Source organism: Candoia aspera, chromosome 3, assembly GCF_035149785.1.
Source record: "Candoia aspera isolate rCanAsp1 chromosome 3, rCanAsp1.hap2, whole genome shotgun sequence".
NCBI lineage: Eukaryota > Metazoa > Chordata > Lepidosauria > Squamata > Boidae > Candoia > Candoia aspera.
The window spans coordinates 119,196,454-119,215,287 of record NC_086155.1 but is presented as its reverse complement, the minus strand read 5'-3'; positions in this window follow the sequence as shown (position 1 = coordinate 119,215,287).

Below are 18,834 nucleotides of genomic sequence, written 5' to 3'. Positions count from 1 at the left end.
AAGGGACAACACCAGGATCTGGATAGTCTTAGTCCATGCTGCATGGAATGCCCAGAGAATGAGGTGACAGATTGATGATCTAACAGCAGTTTTAGACTAAAATATTAGAAGGGAAATTCCTGCTTATTATTCATGGGGCAAACCAGCTGGCATTAAGTTTAAGAGTATCACATGATACAGGGAGGGATAGCTGATGCCCCATCTAATAACATATGAATCTCCTGGAAAAATATTTGAGGCCTTGCTTATTACTCTCTCACCTTAGGAGTAAATAGTGGTGAGAAAACATGGGCATTTGGGAAATGTGACATGACAACTGTAAATGCCCTTCCAAAAAAGTTTCTGTTTGTGCTTACTTTGGCCAGTTGTGTTGTTATCTCTTGAATGAAGAAGTGCAGAAAATTAAATCTTATAATAGTAAAAATACATAAAGAATAGCCTAACTAAATAGTTATTTGTGAACTGGGTTTTCATCTGAAGTTTCATGTATAATCGACAGTTACATAAGGGTGCCATCATTTATTTATTTGATTTATTAAATGCCTCATGAAATAATTTCTCCAGCCAGTGAACATAATAAAATAATAAATATTATTAGGCATAATAACATTAAGAAAATACAATAAAATCACACGTTCAAACACAATATAGATTTGCTAAAATAATACAGATGCAAGATTAAAAACATCAAAAATGGTTAAATATATAATTCAAATGATAAATAGAAAAAAGTACATTGTAAGTAAAATACTTAAATTTGCTTAGTCCAATGTCAAAGTTCTAGTGGAGAAACCACTACAATCAAGAAAGCTATGTGTTTTGTCACCATCTTCCGAATTTCAGAATGAGAATTTTTAAGATAAGTGTGTGTGTGTGTGTGTCTGTGTGTGTGTATAAGAGGAGGCATTCTACAAGATACTGAACTCCTAAACCATGTACAAGATCATAACCAGGATGTTAAAGCCAGTGCAAAGGAGTAGTTAAGTAAGGTTTTGTTATTGCAATGTTCAGTCCAGTTAAAAGTCCTGTTTCGAAAAAATTTTATTAGCTAAACAACCCTACTGTTAAAGGCATGGGGATTCTCTGGCTCTGAGGAGGTTCATATCTGGCTTGCCAGCATCTTTGTCATTTCCCCAAGCCCTCTACCTTCTACCTGTCCATTATCCTAGTTTTGAATTCTCTCCTTTAATGAGCTGTCACTCCTATAATTGGATAAGATAAAGTAAGTGTTGATTAGAAATAACTACCACAATTCTTAGAAAAGCTGGGAAAAGGTGATATTTAGAAATTGGTGGGAGAACATTGATTGATTGATTGCATTTATATCACACTTCTTTTTTTTTAGCAAAAGGTGACATTAATGATGATCTCTGCTATATTTATCTTTGAAAAACAACTTTCTGAGGCAGAGTGGTGGAGAGAAAATGACTCCTTGGTGAACTCCTTGGTCAAATGGGGACTTGAGTCCCCCCATCATGTCCATCAACTTAACCACTACTCCATACTGGTCATGCTATACCATACTACACCATACTTTATCACTGCAGTATACATAAAATACAATCCCCTAACAGTCCGTAGTTTTCCTTAAAAACAAATGTTTGAACAAAGAAACTTCAAAGTAAATTTTGTTGGCCTCAGTATCCAGAAAACTTGACAACTGTCTGGGACCCCTATATTCTGTCCTAGAACTCTGGGTAGCATTACATGGCTGAATCTAACACTGCTTTGATTTAGTCAATATGCTGATTTAATTCCAGCATGTAATAGAAATCTGTGACTGATTTCTACTATCTTGAAACTTTATGATATGCCAAAATGGATGTCGAGAGAGAGAAATCAGAATATATATGGGAAAGTAGTGTAAAAGATTAGTACATATTTGTGATGGAATGTGAGGGTGACCTTGGAAAACAGAGGGAAGAGATGCTGCCTAGGGAATGATCAGATAAAAGGAAAGGAAGTCTAAGACAGGGTAACAGTCTAAAGAAGAAACTTAGGAAAGACATGCCCTGTGCACTCAAATGATAAATATGGAGGGTGGGAGATTTGTACTTTCAGACTTGCAAGATTCTGTTAAGGTAGCCTTACAATAAAGTAGAATTAGTTCATCTAGTTGTGTTTCCTGTCTGGTTTACCTGGAAGGGCTGACAATATTTAACTAGGTTAACCTAATAAAATATTTATATTATATTAGGAGAATTAAAATTGAGAGCCAGTTTGTTGTAGTAGTTACCAGTTTAGTAACCAGAAGACATGATTGCTAGTCCTGCTTTGGGCAAGAAGCCAGCATGACGACTTTGGGCTAGTCACTGTCTCTCAGCCCTAGGAAGAAAACAATGGCAAACTGCTTCTGAAAAAAGGTTGCCAAGAAAACTGCATGGGCTTACCCATGTAGTTACCAGGAATCAAGACTAACTTAAAGACACACACATCCACACATCTATTAGGGATAGTTCCATAGGGAAAAAATAGGTGAGGAGTGTTAATATGTTTTCTACTACAGATTAAGGTTACTATGGTAACTAATCATTTTGGCCGGGTGAAGAGGTTGAATTTAATTGTCCCCTTTTCACTTGTTAATGGTTGCATTGTCTAAGGGAGGAACTTGCCTGGACTTGTTTTAGTTTCAGTTTCCCTTCTGTGTAGGCTTGCAGAGAATATGCAGCTGAGAGAAATCTCTCCTCTCAGCAAACAGCCTTTAAATATGTTTGCTTTCTGTAAATAAATTTATTTTTATAGAAATGCCTGGTGTGTGACTTTTCTGATCTCTCCTGGGACAAAGGCTTTCTAGCACTCTGACAACAAGGGGTAATTATGTGTGTGTAGAAGGGACTTCTGTTAAGAAGCAGCAGCAGTGGGTTTCCCAATCATTTTTAAATATTTTGCTGGGAAATCAGATGGAATAAAATACTATATGAGAACATGTATATTAAAACTGAGCTATACATCCCTATTCATCTCTGGTTTCAAGTATTCAAAAAAAGTCCCTTACTCAAAAAGCTCAGTTAAACAAGCCTGAATTCCATTGAAAACCAGGATTAATGTGATTAATGTGTGTCAAGACAGGGCACAAGCAAGCATTAAGGTATCATTTGATTAGATGAAACCCACCTAAAATGCAACAGCCAATTATTTAGCTGTTTCCTTAGAGTGCATATTATAGGCTTCAGAGTACAGTCTAAGCTCATAATTTAATTAACTTCCCCCATACATGTAATGGCCTTTACTTGCTAGTGGCCACTGAGATTGTCAGAATTTATTTAAAAAGTTGTCTACCAGGAATCATTAAGTCAGGGCAGCAAAACTAGGGGAAACATTAAGGCATTTTTAAAGCATCTCTGGGAATTTTGCTCAATGAAATTGCTTGCCAGTAGCAACCTGGAAGAAAACAAACAAATCCTTTGAGAATTTTATCAACATTTCTTCCACCTTTCCTCTTTCAACTTGAATCAAGATCAGTTCCTGAACTCCTACATTAGCTGACATGAGGAACAAATGTGCTGACATGATTAGCAATGTTTAGAATGGATGTTCACAGAAGGAAGAAAATTTACAGACTTTAGCGTTAACCTGTCAAAACACATTCTTTCCCCACTTTTCTGGGGATTGAAAGACTCTTAGATTGAATCATTGTCATTTTTCTAGTTCTCAGAGAGACCAGAAATCACTAAAAATCTCATTTAAACTTTTCATTTTAGGTTTCAAATTTACAGTAAAGGTGAATTCTTCTGCAGGATTTCTGAACGGGATGTTTCATTATAGCATGTGTAAACACACACACAGACAGAGTGCTCCATCACCATCATAATTAAGCCTGTTTTTGTTCTCTTTTTACTTTTCTTATTATGAACCTCATTTGATAAAAGAGCCAATCTAAGTGTATACCCTTTTGGTCTCACTGAATATCTCAATATATTACATAGTTTAAATTATAACAAAATACCTTACCAAAGGTCTTCTTTTGTGGCATTTGTTTGCTAACATGCAGTTTTTATCAATATAAGAACTAAATGATCCTCATATTATTGGTTCAAGCACAATTTCTAGAACTACACCATGTGCTTATGACCCCCAATGTGCCAGCAGGCAAGTCTCTCAGTGCCCACCAGCTTCGTGCCCCAGATTTTAAATATTTATTTAATTGGATATTTTTCATGATTCTAGGTCCTGTACAGATTGAGAAAAACTGAGATGGGAGGTAGCATCCCAGGAGGCTAGAGGATGATGCCATACACCCACTTTTCCTTCTGCTCAATTATTTTTCATTAGCCCACCATGGTAGCCATTTTTTAATAAAATGCTTCCAAAATTGCAAATGTGGCTAGTGCCCCCAAAAGATGAGAGATCCCTGTTTCAAAGTGATGCTGCAAATGTCTGCACATCTCTCCACTGCTTCCTTCTAAACTGTATCATTGGTTCAAGTAGGAGAGTACTATCAGAAAACTGGAAGAGATGCACTGGCATTGAGAAGCAAGTGATCTTTGATCAAGGAGGACAAGGCTGGCTTGGCTTTGGCTGTTTAACCAAAGGAATTTACTTCCACAAAGTGTTATGATGGCCACTAAGTCAGATGGCTGTAAAGGAAGAATAGACAAATTCTTGAAGGCTATTCATGGCAACTTATTATGATGTCTGTCAGATATCTTCTATTTTTTTCTATTCCTTTTCATCCACTGGGATGATTAAGATCTACAATACTTATATGCCTTTTAGAACAAATATGAGGTCACTTCCATCCTGCCGTTTTTCCTCTCATGAAAAACATTCGAAAGACAATCTGCAACTGAAACACTGAGAACAAAGAGTAAAAATCACTGGCTTACCCAGAGCTATTTCTGCAGAAGCAAAACCCTCTTACCCCTGGTCCAAAGGAAAAATTGTAATTGCTTGTACCTCATGTCCTCCATCTGCATCCTTACTTTGTGTTGTGTGCAAAACAGGAACTCTGGATTTTTAAGGGACAGTAGAAAAGATCTTCCAGGAGCTGGAAGGCATAGTGAGGCAGTAGTTCCTACAAATGGTGAAAGTAAGATTACCAGACATCCAGCAAAAGGAGGACATATCCTTCTTTTTGTCCTCATGTCTTCCATCCAGCAGGCAGAGCCTTAACATCAAATTTTGTCTGGCTTTTTGAGTATCTTGGTTTTTAAAAAATATTGGACTGTTTTCACAGCAGTAGTCATTCAAATTTTCATGTATTATGACCCTGTAAATTGTTGCTTCTTTCTTTCCCTCATCTGTCAACAGCCTAGGTTTACGTTATTTATTTCCTGATTCCAGCAATCAGCTTCAATCCAGCCCCTTCAAGTCTATGATCACTGTAATCTCTGGATCACATGACATCATATATTTCTATGGTGACATTTGAAAAGCATATCATCATTGATTCTATATTATCACTTACATATGTTCTTGAAAATAAAGATTTGTTGGAAAAAATATTGTGATTGAAAAACCAGTCTTTCTGATGCTGGAAAAAATAATTTCATATACACATAGGCCTAAGTACATTTTTTTTTGTAGTTTTCACTGTAATTTGTGATGCAGATGTCAAGAAAGTTAGTGTGTCCTCCTCTGCCCCCATTTGTCTTCCTTTGGCTGTTCAGATATCTGGTAACCTTAGGTGAAATGGACCACACTCTTCCTTCACCTAATCTCAGGGTTTCATCAGTCTAAATAAATAATTTTAAAAGGCTAGTCTGGGTAGAGTTTCAAACATGCTTCAGATGAACCAGAAGTAAATTAACTCAGCGCTCAAACCCAGGCAACATCATGGGATCACAGTGCTATGGAACTGATGTCAAACTGGAGCATGGGACTTTTATGGAAATACACTGTTACAGTAGATAATCATTTATTAAGATATCTGAACTGCTGTAATAAATGAACTTACAAAGTTATCAACTGAATAATTAGTATCTATGTAAAAACATATGAAGGATAGAGGATCAGAGCAATTTAAAATAAAATCTTTAAAACATCATAACATAATTAATTGGTCAGTCTTGATTAGAGCACACTATCTTGGAATGGGCACCTTGAACAGGAAACCTATAGAGTGGAGGGAGCATGCATCTCTCACCCCACCCACAATCCCATTTTTAAAGGCCTGTAAACCACTTAGATTATGTGATCTGTGTGACTAACATACCTGCAGCAAACCTCTGCTAGAATTTACACAACTACTAAGCTTTTGAAAAGGAACCTGCCATGCTTTCCCAAACATTTCTTCTGGAGATGTATCACCCTATCACTGCCATGTCCTTTTGCTTTCAACTGAAAAAAAAAAAAAAAGAAGACATGCAGACAAAAAAAGAGAGAGCCACCTCACTGTAGAATGATTGCCTGCCCTTGACATGACTCATGCCTATTATTATTTCAAAGCCAGTATCGTTTGGTGCTATGCAGACAGCATATGATCCTCTCCTTAGGCTGATTTATATCTTCACATGGAGAAGAAGTTGGTGCATTCATGTTTTAGTTTAGTGTTTTACGTGTCATGTTGAATTTGTGCACATAGCTATTTTGGTTCTGTGATTTTTCGCCAAAAAATTGCCACCGGTAGTTTAGAAATAAAATAGATTGCCCTGTTGCATGAGGGAATGAGATATTTAGGCACTTCTGGTCTACTTTGGGAATTATTATAATTAATAGAGAAGTTTCCAACATTTTTATAGAAGCACACAAACTGTGGAACCGCTAAACAGCCTAGAAACAGTAGGAGAATGATGACAGCTGCTAAACATTCCCAGCACTATTATTCCCTGGATGCTAAGGTTAAGAATAATCTCTAGATGCTTACTTTGTGAAGGGGCACTGGAGATTTAGAGCATTACTGAAATTTAATCCAAGCATTTTACATCTGCTTCCTAGGGGCCAAATCTGTTGACAGACAATCTGCTTGTTTCTCTGTGTCTCTGCTATTGTCATGACGTTGACAATATATCACTGGGGTCTGCAGAAGGACTTGGGATCAGGGTGGGATGTGATTCACCTACAAAAATTCATAATATTGAGAGGGGAGAACAGCAGAAAAGATGGGCAGAGCAGAACAGAGCAGTCAACTTCTAGTTGAGTGTGCTAAAGTAGATTAGTTTGTTGAGTCACAACAGGAACACAGTAGGTGGTAAGGATGGTGAAAGGCAAAAAGTCCCCTGTGCAAGCACCAAGTCATGTCTGACCCTTTGGGGGGGATGCCGCTTTTGTGACATTTTCTTGGCAGACCAAACAGCGGGGTGGTTTGCTTCCTCAATCGTAATTAACTTTCCTTCAGCAAGCTGGGTACTCACTTTACTGACCCTGGAAGGATGGAAGGCTGAGTTGACCTGAGCCGGCTACCCGAGAATCCAGCTTCTGCTGGAATCAAACTCGGGTCGTGGGGAGAGTTTCGGTTGCAATACTGCCGCCTACCACTCTGCGCCACACAAGACTGTTCCAGGTGGTAAGGAAGGGGCAGCAATTCCCTAGAATAGTTGCTAGGAATGGCACTTCAATCCTATTGCCTTCTTTTGCTGTGTACTGCAGTAGTAGAGAGAGAGTGGGACTTGGGAATGCTTGATTGAGGGGAGGGGAGATAAATAGGTAGGTAGATGAGCAGAGTTGCTGTTGGCCATGAGGTAGAGTCTGGGCTTCTATTTGATTGGAGCTGCATAGCAGTTTCTTTTGACTTAGAGAAATACAAATGTAATTTTACTGAGTTATTCCAGTGTAAGGAGAATTTAGATTTTCTTGTGATTGGGATACTAGACAATGAAAAGCAACCACAGGCTTCTCATTGATAAATGTGAATTATTCTCCCATCTTTCACCAATGCAAAATTATTTCTTATGTTTACAGCTAACAGCAATTATCAGCACTGTTACAGGAAAACCTTAATTTATTGGAGCTTGATACAATGGACTTCACAATGTATCAGACCTCTGAGGCATAATGACATCATCACACTAATGACATACATTGATGCAAATGATGTCATTTGGGTAAGAATGTCACTATGCAAATGACAAATTGTCACAATGATGTACTTCCATATTTAATGAGCATTTGTGGAAAATGGAACTCCCTCCCCAATTACTACATATTTTTTGTCTATTTAAAACCAAGAACCATAAAACAGCACACAGATAAACACATCACTATCCCTTTTAGTAAAAGTGTCTTTTTGTTTCCTCCTCGGCAAGACCCAAGATGTTTGTTGCAGCATCTGGGGGAACATAAGGTTGAGAATCACTATCATACAAGATGGTATGTGCCATATGCATCTACTGCATGACGCATCCTGTAAAGTTCACCAAACTACAAAGATGTTTCATTTTTCTTCAAGAAGGCATAAAAATAAGTTAATCATCTATAATGAGGTTAAAGGCTCTTCTCAAAAAGAGTCTTTGCATGAGGCAATATAGGGGATGTTTCAGATAGTAATGCTGGGGTATTATTATGGGTAAGACAGAAACAGGTCTGATCAATACTAAGCAGCCGTCCAGGTAATCCCTATCGCAAACACTGAAAAGCATGGGAACCATATTATTTTGTAATAACAGACTGCCACCCTTTTTAAAATCCTGTGGCCAATAGGAACATTGGACACAGAGCAGTTCCAGAGAGATACCAGCCTATTATCCTCTGCAGCATGTTCTCAAATAACCATATATAATGATTATCTATAATATAATATATATTATTTATAATATAATCTATATAAAATATAATATATAAAAATTGCATTTTTCCACTACCCATCTCTATAATGACTCTGGGTGGTTAAAATAACAATAATATTATATATGTATGTGTGTGTGTGTGTGTGTGTGTGTATACATACATACATACATACTGTATCTTGTCTCGTCCAGGTACTGGCCAATCAACCGGACATTGTGGTAATAGACAAGGAACAGAAGACAGTGGTGGTGATAGTTGTAGCGGTACCAAGTGACAGCAACATCAGGAAGAAGGAGTGTGAGAAGCTGGAGAAGTACCAGGGCCTGAAGGAGGAACTAGAGAGGGTGTGGAAAGTGAAGGCCAAAGTGGTCCCAGTGGTGGTAGGGACACTTGGGGCTGTGACCCCCAAGCTGGGAAAGTGGCTCCAACAGATCCCAGGAACAACATCAGAGCTCTCTGTCCAGAAGAGGGCAGTGCTGGGAACAGCTAAGATACTGCGCAGAACCTTCGAACTCCCAGGCCTCTGGTAGAGGACCCAAGGTTAAGGAAGACACATACCACCCATGGGGGTGAGAAGGGAATATATATATATATATATATATATATATATATATATATATATATATATATATATATATATATATCAAATTAAATAAGACAGATGAGCCTCCCCATAGCAAAGCTCCACCCCCCTAACTTGCCAGGCACCTTATTCCACATTCATTCTTTTTTCACCATCATTTATTTTCATAGTGAGGATAAAAATTAAAACTCTAATCAACCAAACTAAAAGTTAAAATTAAAACTCCCTAGTTTTAGTCAATTGACTCTGCTTCCAAGCCCTTGAAAATCCTATAACATTATGGGGATACAGAGATCCCATGGAGAAGGGGCCACAGGAAACCAGCCAGGAGTTTGAGGGCAATTGGTATGTAGCTGCCCTTTTTGTGAGATTATTCTGTGGAAGGAAAGCTTGTTTACCTGCCTGCAGGGAAACTGGTGGCAGGGGTGGGGAGACAGTCCAGTGGGATATAGAAATGCTGAGATGGGGAAAATGGGAGGAGGAAAGAGTATTACGTATTCACTGCCTTGAGTTATTTATAAAAATAATACAGGTGGGATAGAAACGATCCCAGTGGAAGCTGGATTCTCAGGTAGCCGGCTCAGGTTGACTCAGCCTTCCATCCTTCCAAGGTTGGTAAAATGAGTACCCAGCTTGCTGGGGAAGGTGAGACTGGGGGAGGCAATGACAAACCACCCTGCTATAATCTGCCAAGAAAATGTCGCAAAAGCGGCGTCCCCCCAAAGGGTCAGTCACGACTCGGTGCTTGCACAGGGGACCTTTCACCTTTCACCAGAAAATAAACAAATAAAGAAAGAAATGTTAGCAGTGTCTATGGCTATGGCTGAGGGGAAGCAGGGGAGAGAGCGAGGAAAGGACAGTGTTGCGAAGATCCCAGAGGTGGGATGGTGGCCCATGCCATGTGGGGAACCTGTTCCTTACTGCTGAGACCACCAGGGTCAGTGAATGAGGGGGAAGATGGAAGGGCAGGCCATGTGCCCTCTTTGCCTGTATAATCACTTCTGAAACAAAACTTCCTCTTTTGTTTTGGCTGAACCATCAAACCTCTGGTTTGTTTGAGGTTCAAAACAAAACATATTTGCCATGTCATGCACATCCTTATAAAGAATGTGCATCTGTGAAGAAATCCCATTGATCTAGGTGAAATCCTCAGGGAATGGGATGGAATTTGGATCAGCAGTCTAAACAGTTGAAGTTGTAGCTGCTGTGGTAACTCTTCCTCATTATGATCCAAAACAAATAAAAGCAGGATCAATTTATTTTTGTCTAGTGAAGCATTCTGTAGGTGATACTAGAATGAATAGGGATACATATCTAATTATGAGCTGCTAAAATTCACAATATGCAAACCAACATGGGGAATTAATTTAAAGTGGTTAGCTCTATTATTTCCATAAAACCTATAGTTTACTCAAGGTTTTGTAATCTCCCTAGCTCTTTTTGAAATAACTTGGGACAGGATTTTTTTCCCCTTTAATCATTTGTTTCATTCATATTTATATTTTGCCCAAAATCTTCCTTGGCCAATGTGACTGTGTCTTGGCCAACGTGACTTAATCTTATCAGGGTTGTAGATATAAACTTTCCTCCAATTAATATTGCAAAACGAAACAAGGAGTTAAGTTGGAGTCACAAAGTCTGCAGTTTGTAAGTTAACATCCTGCTTTTGCCGAATCCACTCCACTGCTGACACAAAGCTCTATTTAATGTGCTGCCAATCACTACAAGTCAAGTACAGTACTGCAAGTCCTCAAGTATGCTTTCAAAATGTGTGTGTACTGTGTGTGTGTGTGTGTATGTACTGTATGTATGCTTTTCAGCTCACCAGAAGGTGAAGTGCAAAATCAAAGAGAAATGCCAGTATGAGCTCAAAGATGCAACACCTACATATTTTTACAGTTTTCACCATGGAGTCCTGAGGAAGATTTACTTTTTTAAAAAATGCAAGGAAAGGGATCCAATTATACAGGGCAGACATATTCTTTCTTAATTCTACTTCCCCAAAAGGGATATCCATCGAAAGATTTGAAACACAATGAAACTTCCCAGAAATGACTTGCACTAGTTCCCCATTCAAGAGCCAGTTTGGTGTAGTGGTTAAGGCACTGGGCTAGAAACTGGGAGACCGTGAGTTCCAGTCCTGCCTTAGACACAAAGCCAGCTGGGTGACCTTGGGCCAGTCACTTTCTCTCAGCCCTAGGAAGGAGGCAAGGGCAAACCACTTCCAAAAAACTTGCCAAGGAAACTGCAAGGACTTGGCCAGGCAGTCTCTGAGAATCGGACATGATTAAACGGATTAAAAAAAAAAAAGATCCCCATTCATTTCAAGGGGAGAATATTTCTTCACATCATCTCTTCATTTGGAAGCCATGCAGGTTGGTCTAGTTTTTTTTCCCCCTTACAAGGTCTTCTGGCAAGAAAAGGGAAAGACACTTCTGTCCAAGACATTCTTATAACAGTCTCCAGTGATAGCACCTCAACAACTCAAGTGATTCAGGAGACATAGCTGGAGCAGGGCATGTAATAAATATTGAAATGAGCTGCAACATTTCGTCAGTCCGGTAAGTTATCACATAAGGAAGATACCAAGGGTGGGCTTGTTTTTTTTTTTTTTGTTTGTTGCTGCCAGACATCTTCATCCCTGCTTTCCTTCCTCCTTGCAAAGCACAATCATTATGCCTTTTTAAAATTGCTTGTCTTTCATCCTGAGAACTTGAAAGCTTGCATAGTGCTTTCCATCTGAACATGAATAACTATGTGGAGAGTCTAATCATGCATCAGAAATGGCATGTCTTTGAGACACTGCTAAATCAGATCAAATAAATAAGAAAGAGAGAGATTTTAGTAAAGTACGTGAGCAAGAACCATATCACTCTTAAGTTCCATATGATTTTACACATGCCTCTACCAGAGTCAAGAGATTATGAGGTTACCTCATCTTCAGATTTATGGTGAGGGTAGACCAGGAACAAACCCTTCTAAGTAGTTCCTTCTACTTTATATGTTTAGCTTCTTATGTGAAAATGTTGCTGAACTCATACCTTCAGGGTTGGAAGTATGAATTTCAGGTGACACATTATAGTTACTTCCTGAATTATCCAAGTTTATTCTCTAAAGCTGCAGAAAATGCTTCTTTCCATGTTTGGCCAAAATGCCTCTGATACTGTGGAAGTCAAGGTATCTAAGTATCAGTAGGTTCCTATGGGTGAAACTATCCTCTGGATATTCGAAGCAAATGAAAAATGCTATACATAAGGATATTATGATGATGTCACCTCAGGAATGAACATTTACAGATACAGTATATATGTTATACAATTTTAATTTATAAAGTTTATGGCCCAGTTCCCATTAGACACTTAACTGGGAGTTAAACATGCTGCAAGAATACTAAAAAGGGGTGATCTGACCCAGTCAACTAAACATAATAGGGTAATACAAAACAGACCCAATGATGCACAGAATTAAATGAATTCCACCCAATCATTTGTATCACATGATTATGCAAACCCAGTCAGTTGACCCATTCTGCATACCTAGTCCTCTAAAAAAAGAGTTGAAGAGAAAGAGAAAGAAAAAGCTGCCATTTTGAAAAACAATGATGGTATCTGCCCATCCACTGAATAGACCTCCCTAATGCCAATTGGCTGCAAGGGAACCAAGTAACACCTTATCTTCCAGTAAGCAAATGTTAAGGCACCTTCAGAGAACCTCTAGTTCCTGAGCAACCTGAACAATCTTGCATGTTGCCATATATTTCTAAAAGTAAACAAACAACAATCTTCAAAGAAGAATACAGCCATGACTTCCAAAAGCATAAACATATCCATCTGTATTTCCAAAAAAGCTTCCTGGAGTGGAGAGATATCATCCCAGGATACACAGCTGGCAGCAGGATCTTTGTGCCAGTCCTGCAGGCAGACCCCTTTTGTTGTGACTGCCATGTGAAATCCCCCACCACTCCTGGCAGCCACCTATGAAGCTGTCTCCAACTCCCACCCCAACTCTGGCCAGTGGTTCCAGTGTCATTGGTAAAGGGGGAAATTAACCGAACATTCTGGGGGAGGCTGAGAAGGTGGAGTCTAAGGAAGACAGTGGAGTCTAAGGAAGACAGGAGTTATACCAATTAACACTGTCTAGGAATCTGCTTCCACTTTTTCTCTCCACTGCAGGCTCCAGTGTTTCAGCTGAGAATGAAAAGAAAAAGAAGGTAGGAACTGCTGCTCAAGGAACCCCCAGATGGTGATGGAGGCAGAAAACTCATCACAAATCTATAAAGATCTAGACAGTTGTGGTTCAGGAGAAAAACTGATAGGCTTGAGTGAGGCAAGGATCTAGTGACTGCCACCATGGACGCTGGAGACAATACACATGAGGCTTTTCTGTTGTCAGTCCTTCAAGTCCAGGGCAGGAAGCACACACCACAAAGTCTTTCCCATGCTTTCCATTTTCTCAGGACTATGTTGCAATGTCACCGTCCTTCCTCCATTCTAATGCAATCTCTACATTCTTTTAAACCACCTCCTCCGTCAGAATAGTTTTCCCATCCTGTGTGTGAAGATGGCCCATGCAAGTCACTACAGGCTACAGCCAGAGACGCATTCTCCCCACACTCACTTGCAAATAGCCTTGGCAGCTTGCCACAATTATCTAGGCCAAAAGGCATAACTGTATATTCTGTATATATACTGGAAATCAGAATATTGGATACCTGCTGTCAAAGGCCATTGAATACCTGTGACCTTCTTTCATTCTGATCAAATTGTATGAGCTGCTCAAGTCCATTTTAAGGAAAATCCATGCTTTTTGAAGGTGGTCTAGAAGGTCTGAGATAGGAGGCAGAGGGTTGTGATCCTTGATTGTTACACCATTCAGGAGTGTCTACTCATGCATAGTTCTCAAGGAATTATCCCCTTTAGATATGAAAAATGTAGATGTAGATCCTGGAGATTTAAAAGGGAAAATAAATGTTCAATGTCTCTCCAGTGAGAGACTAGTGAGGCTTTCAGAATTGATGTCATCTGTTCAAGGTAGATCAGGCCACGGAGCAAACACCACAGGGATTCCCGGAGTGATACTAGTCAGAGTTTCTCTCTGCCCCATCTTATACCACACAGAATCAAAATGGGGTTATTCTTTTGCTTGCTTCCCACTTTCCCAGGATGAGTTGGCATCTGAGTTCCCTTAATAGTTCTTCCATTCCAACATTCCTTTACACATGGAGCATGCTAGACACAGTTTATCATTGGTCCTTCTGCTCAATGTGCTTGGCATAGTAGCCTCAACGTCCCAAGCCACTGATGTACCCTGCTTTATAATCCCACTGATTTATCCACAAAAAGTCACAGCCCTCATCTTGTGTGATACTATGCATTTTTCAGACCCCCAAGGGCTAGCTGTGACCATGTCCTCCTTATTCTTAACTTCCTGGCATCAGAGGAACATGGGCTTAAATTCTATGATGCAAAGTGCTGCTAAGTATGATGCTTTAGGCCATGGAGTGTTTCATGTATGTCTGTGCAGAAATTCCTGTGTGCTCTGGCAGTGCAGGGGTGTGGAGCTCTCTTTCTTTGTATCAGCTGGAGGAGGGTTCTTTTTTCACTGGGGCCAAGGAATGGCTTTCAAACTTCTGAACTGCATCTCAAGCTGCGAGACCCACTGATACAAGGACATTTGCAGAGGGGTTAAGAAAGTCAAACTAGCATTGTGGCTATATTTTTTGAAGCCCTGATTCTTTGTTATAGGTGTTGCTTGAAAAAGAGCTGGGGCTTTGATTGCCCAGTTGCATCTACCATCTTGATTTTTTTGATCCACTTGTGGATTCCATTCCAATGAAAGCTGACTGGATCATGTGTGTCATGGAAACAGGGTGAATAACTACTGTTCTTGTCTCATTCAAAGGGTAAGCATGGATACACTTGCAAATATTTTAAAGAAAAATATATAATAATGAAGATAGTTTCAGTGTTAGGGAAACCCAAACCATCCATAGTACTGATCCAAGAATTTGAAATTTCTAATTATATGCATATTGCAGGCATGTGATCAATGAAAGAACATTCTTATCTTTTCTAAGTAAAGAACTGAGAAAGCCAGCTTGCTTTTTTTTTTGCAGAAGTCTTTTTTTTTTTTAATAACTGTTACAAAGTGCCAAAGTGAATTTCTTGACTCAGAAAATTCTCTAGGGATTATCCCCTATCCCTACAATACTCTGCTGCTAATACAATATTTGAACTCCACAGATTTACACTAACAGAGAATTAGATTTTGTACCGAGTGGAGGAAAAATCACCATTCTTTTGTAACTACTTTCTCCTTTGAAGCTCCTGTACCCCATTTGAAGATATATTTCTACTCCTAGTGTAAAATTAATTTAAGAACAAAATAATAAAATCAACAGGAAACTCTTATAAATTTTAAATATAAACTGATGTACATTGATAAATGAGCATGTTGCAAATTAAGCAAAACAGAATATTTACAAAACGAGCAACCCTTGATTAAAAGCATGCATACCAATTTTTATTTAAGAAATATGTGAGAACATATTAGAGCTATATAGGAAATACTTAAATGGAAATTTTCTTTGTTATGGGACTGCTACAGGACAATGCAAGTAAAAAGCTCCTTTCCATGAAATTAAAGTATAGTGTGTATCTGTCTTGGATTATACCTGGATTTTTTTTAAATTATAACTATTTCACATATATTTGCAACATAGATCTAGATTTATGGAGAGATACCAACTGAATGGTTTTGTGAGAGTTTTGGCCAATTTCCTGTTCCTCCTGAAGCCTATTTATTTATTCATAATTGCTCCAGGGGGTTAGGAGGCCCCCTAGACCAATGTAGGGTGAATGTGCCTCTGGAGACTTCAGGGCAAAAGAAGAATTGACTTAAATGTGTTGATTGTATAGAATGAATATATACATTTTCTTTCTCCTCTAGTCATTTCACAAATTGTAGGTACCCCATAATGTGCAGGCGAGGGAGGCTGGCTCAACAGTTTTCATTAAATTCATTCTGTTTGATTTCAAATCCTTCAGATGTTTGTTCCAAGTACAACTTCCAAGTCTACCTTGACTTTTTGCTTGCTGCTATAACTGGATGTGTAAGAGTTAAAGATCTCAGCTTCTCTGAAAACTGTGACAGGGTTACTTACATTTCTGTTCTACTTTCTTCCAAAGTGTGTATGTATGTGTGCCTTTGAGTCAGTGTTGACTCCTGGTGACTGCCTAGACAAGTCCCTGAAGTTTTCTTGGCAAGATTTCAGAAGTAGCTTGCCATTGTCTGCTTCCTAGGATGGAGAGAGAATGACTGGCCCAAGGTCACCCAGCTGGCTTTGTGCCTAAGGCAGGACTAGAACTCACAGTCTCCCAGTTTCTAGCCTGGTGCCTTAACCACTATACCAAACTGGCCCTCTTTCTTCCAAAGAGCTTCTTCTAAAAGAAGTGTTCATGATTCTGTGCATTTTAATCTCACAGTCATCATGGAGAGGAGATTGGGTTGAGAATCAGTCAAAGAAATGCACAAGTTTTCTCAGCCTAAGCCCCACACTATTGCATAACATTGTATTTCCCTCAAAATTCCTATGAAATCTTGCTTGGGCATTCACATCATAATTTCACTTTAAGTTAAATATACTGGTAAGCCTTTTCCTAAGTTATAAAATGGGGTAATTAGCAGACTGAAAAAAAATGCCTTGTTCTAATTCCATGAAACCAAGGGGGTTATTCCCATTGAAAAAGTAAATCACATTGCAGAGATACTTTTCCCCTTACTCCAGCAATTTTCATGTAAAGTTGTCCAATAGTTACACCAATGGACCATCTGGGTTATTTAGAAAGTTAGTTGAAGTCTATGGCTGAAAAAAGGGGGAAAAAACACTGTCTGGGACAGAAAGCTTGCAGCCTGTACCTCATTTCCCCTATAGCATACAAATGATTATTTTTCAGTGTTGAAATCTGAAACGTTTTATACCCATACGATTTCACATAGCAAACAGGAGAATATCCAAGGGGCATTAATTATGCTAAAGAGGCAGCATTATACTCTTAAACAGAAATTGCTAATTCCCACAGAAATCCCCTAAATCAAAATACATTCAGTGGTGTTTTGTTATCTGAGTTGTAATGCTCTTCATTCTTTGTGGGTTGCAAACAGATATTGTGGTTGCTGCTACAGTGAAAAGCTTTTGCTTTGTCTTTTGTACTAAGATGTTGAACACTCTCCTCAGCAAAGTGCAATAGGATGCCAAAAATTTCTGTCTCCTGCTGCTGCTCACAAAAGGAACCAGCTTATGGCTTGTTAATAGAGACAAGAGGCTCTGCCTAATAAACATTCAAGCAGGACCCCACTTTAAATAATAAAGAACTGGTAAATTGAAATCACAGTTATGTTTTGGGGAAACAAGCATTCTTCTGTATATGCAATCCCAATTCCTTTTTGAGAGAAGAAACAAATTTGTGCTCTGTATACTAATGAGAGCTGGCATAGTATAGTAGCATTTTAAACCAGAAATCCTTATCCAAAGTTAACCTGTGAACCAATTAGGTTGCCTTAGGCAAGACACTATTTCCATAGTGTTGGCTTTCTCCATTGGCAAAATACAGATTATAAATTTCACCCACCTTCCAGACTGTTTTATAGATTGTCAGAGTGCTCTAAACAATCAGAAACACTGTATACAAGTTTGAATAATGACTCAAATATCAGGAAAGACCTAGGTACTCCAAGATACACAGAATTACCACTCACCAGGACTCATTTTCCCCTATCCCAGGCAATAGCAGAGCAAAGACAAGATATTAACTCTAACCATACCAAGGCAAGGTCTATTATCTATCATCTACCTACTTATCTATCTATCTATCATCACCATCATCATCATCATCACCATCATCATCTATCATCATCATTATCTATCTATCTATCTATCTATCTATCTATCTATCTATCTATCTATCTATCTATCTATCTTAGTGAATTGTGGGTGGCTACAATGCCCTGGAGAAATTTTCCATAACTTCCTAGGATGATATTGAGGGACACTGGCAGCCATCTGTCACAATTGATTAAGTGTTCTGAGAATGAAGGAAACCTTCTCTATGCTAAGTGAAAAAATATACTGATTTACAAGAAATCATTTAGAGTGCCTTGGCGTTCTCTCCTGCTTTTATAAAGAGATGATCTTCCTGTTCTTTTTCTACATGGCCCAAAGAAGGCTTATGAGGGCTCCCTCAAACCTGGACCTATAACACGTGCTGTGGTCATCAGACTATGTGTAGAGGACAGAGGAAAGAGCCTTGAGGGACAGGAGAAAGAGCCACTACCAAGACAACAGTCAGATAAAAGAGGCCTGAGTCTGGGGCAGGAATGTAAGCTGAGAAAGTGTCTCAGGCAAGCTCCTCCCTAGTTCTCATGAAGATAAAGGGAGGAAAGGGGGAAGTGCATTCAGACTTGTCATATTCTGTTACTATTGCTGTACAATATAAGTAGTACTGACCTATCTGACATTGGATTCCTAGTCTGATCTACCTTGAAGGGATGACACTATGTCCAGGTCTCAGCGGGTGTGCAGACATAAA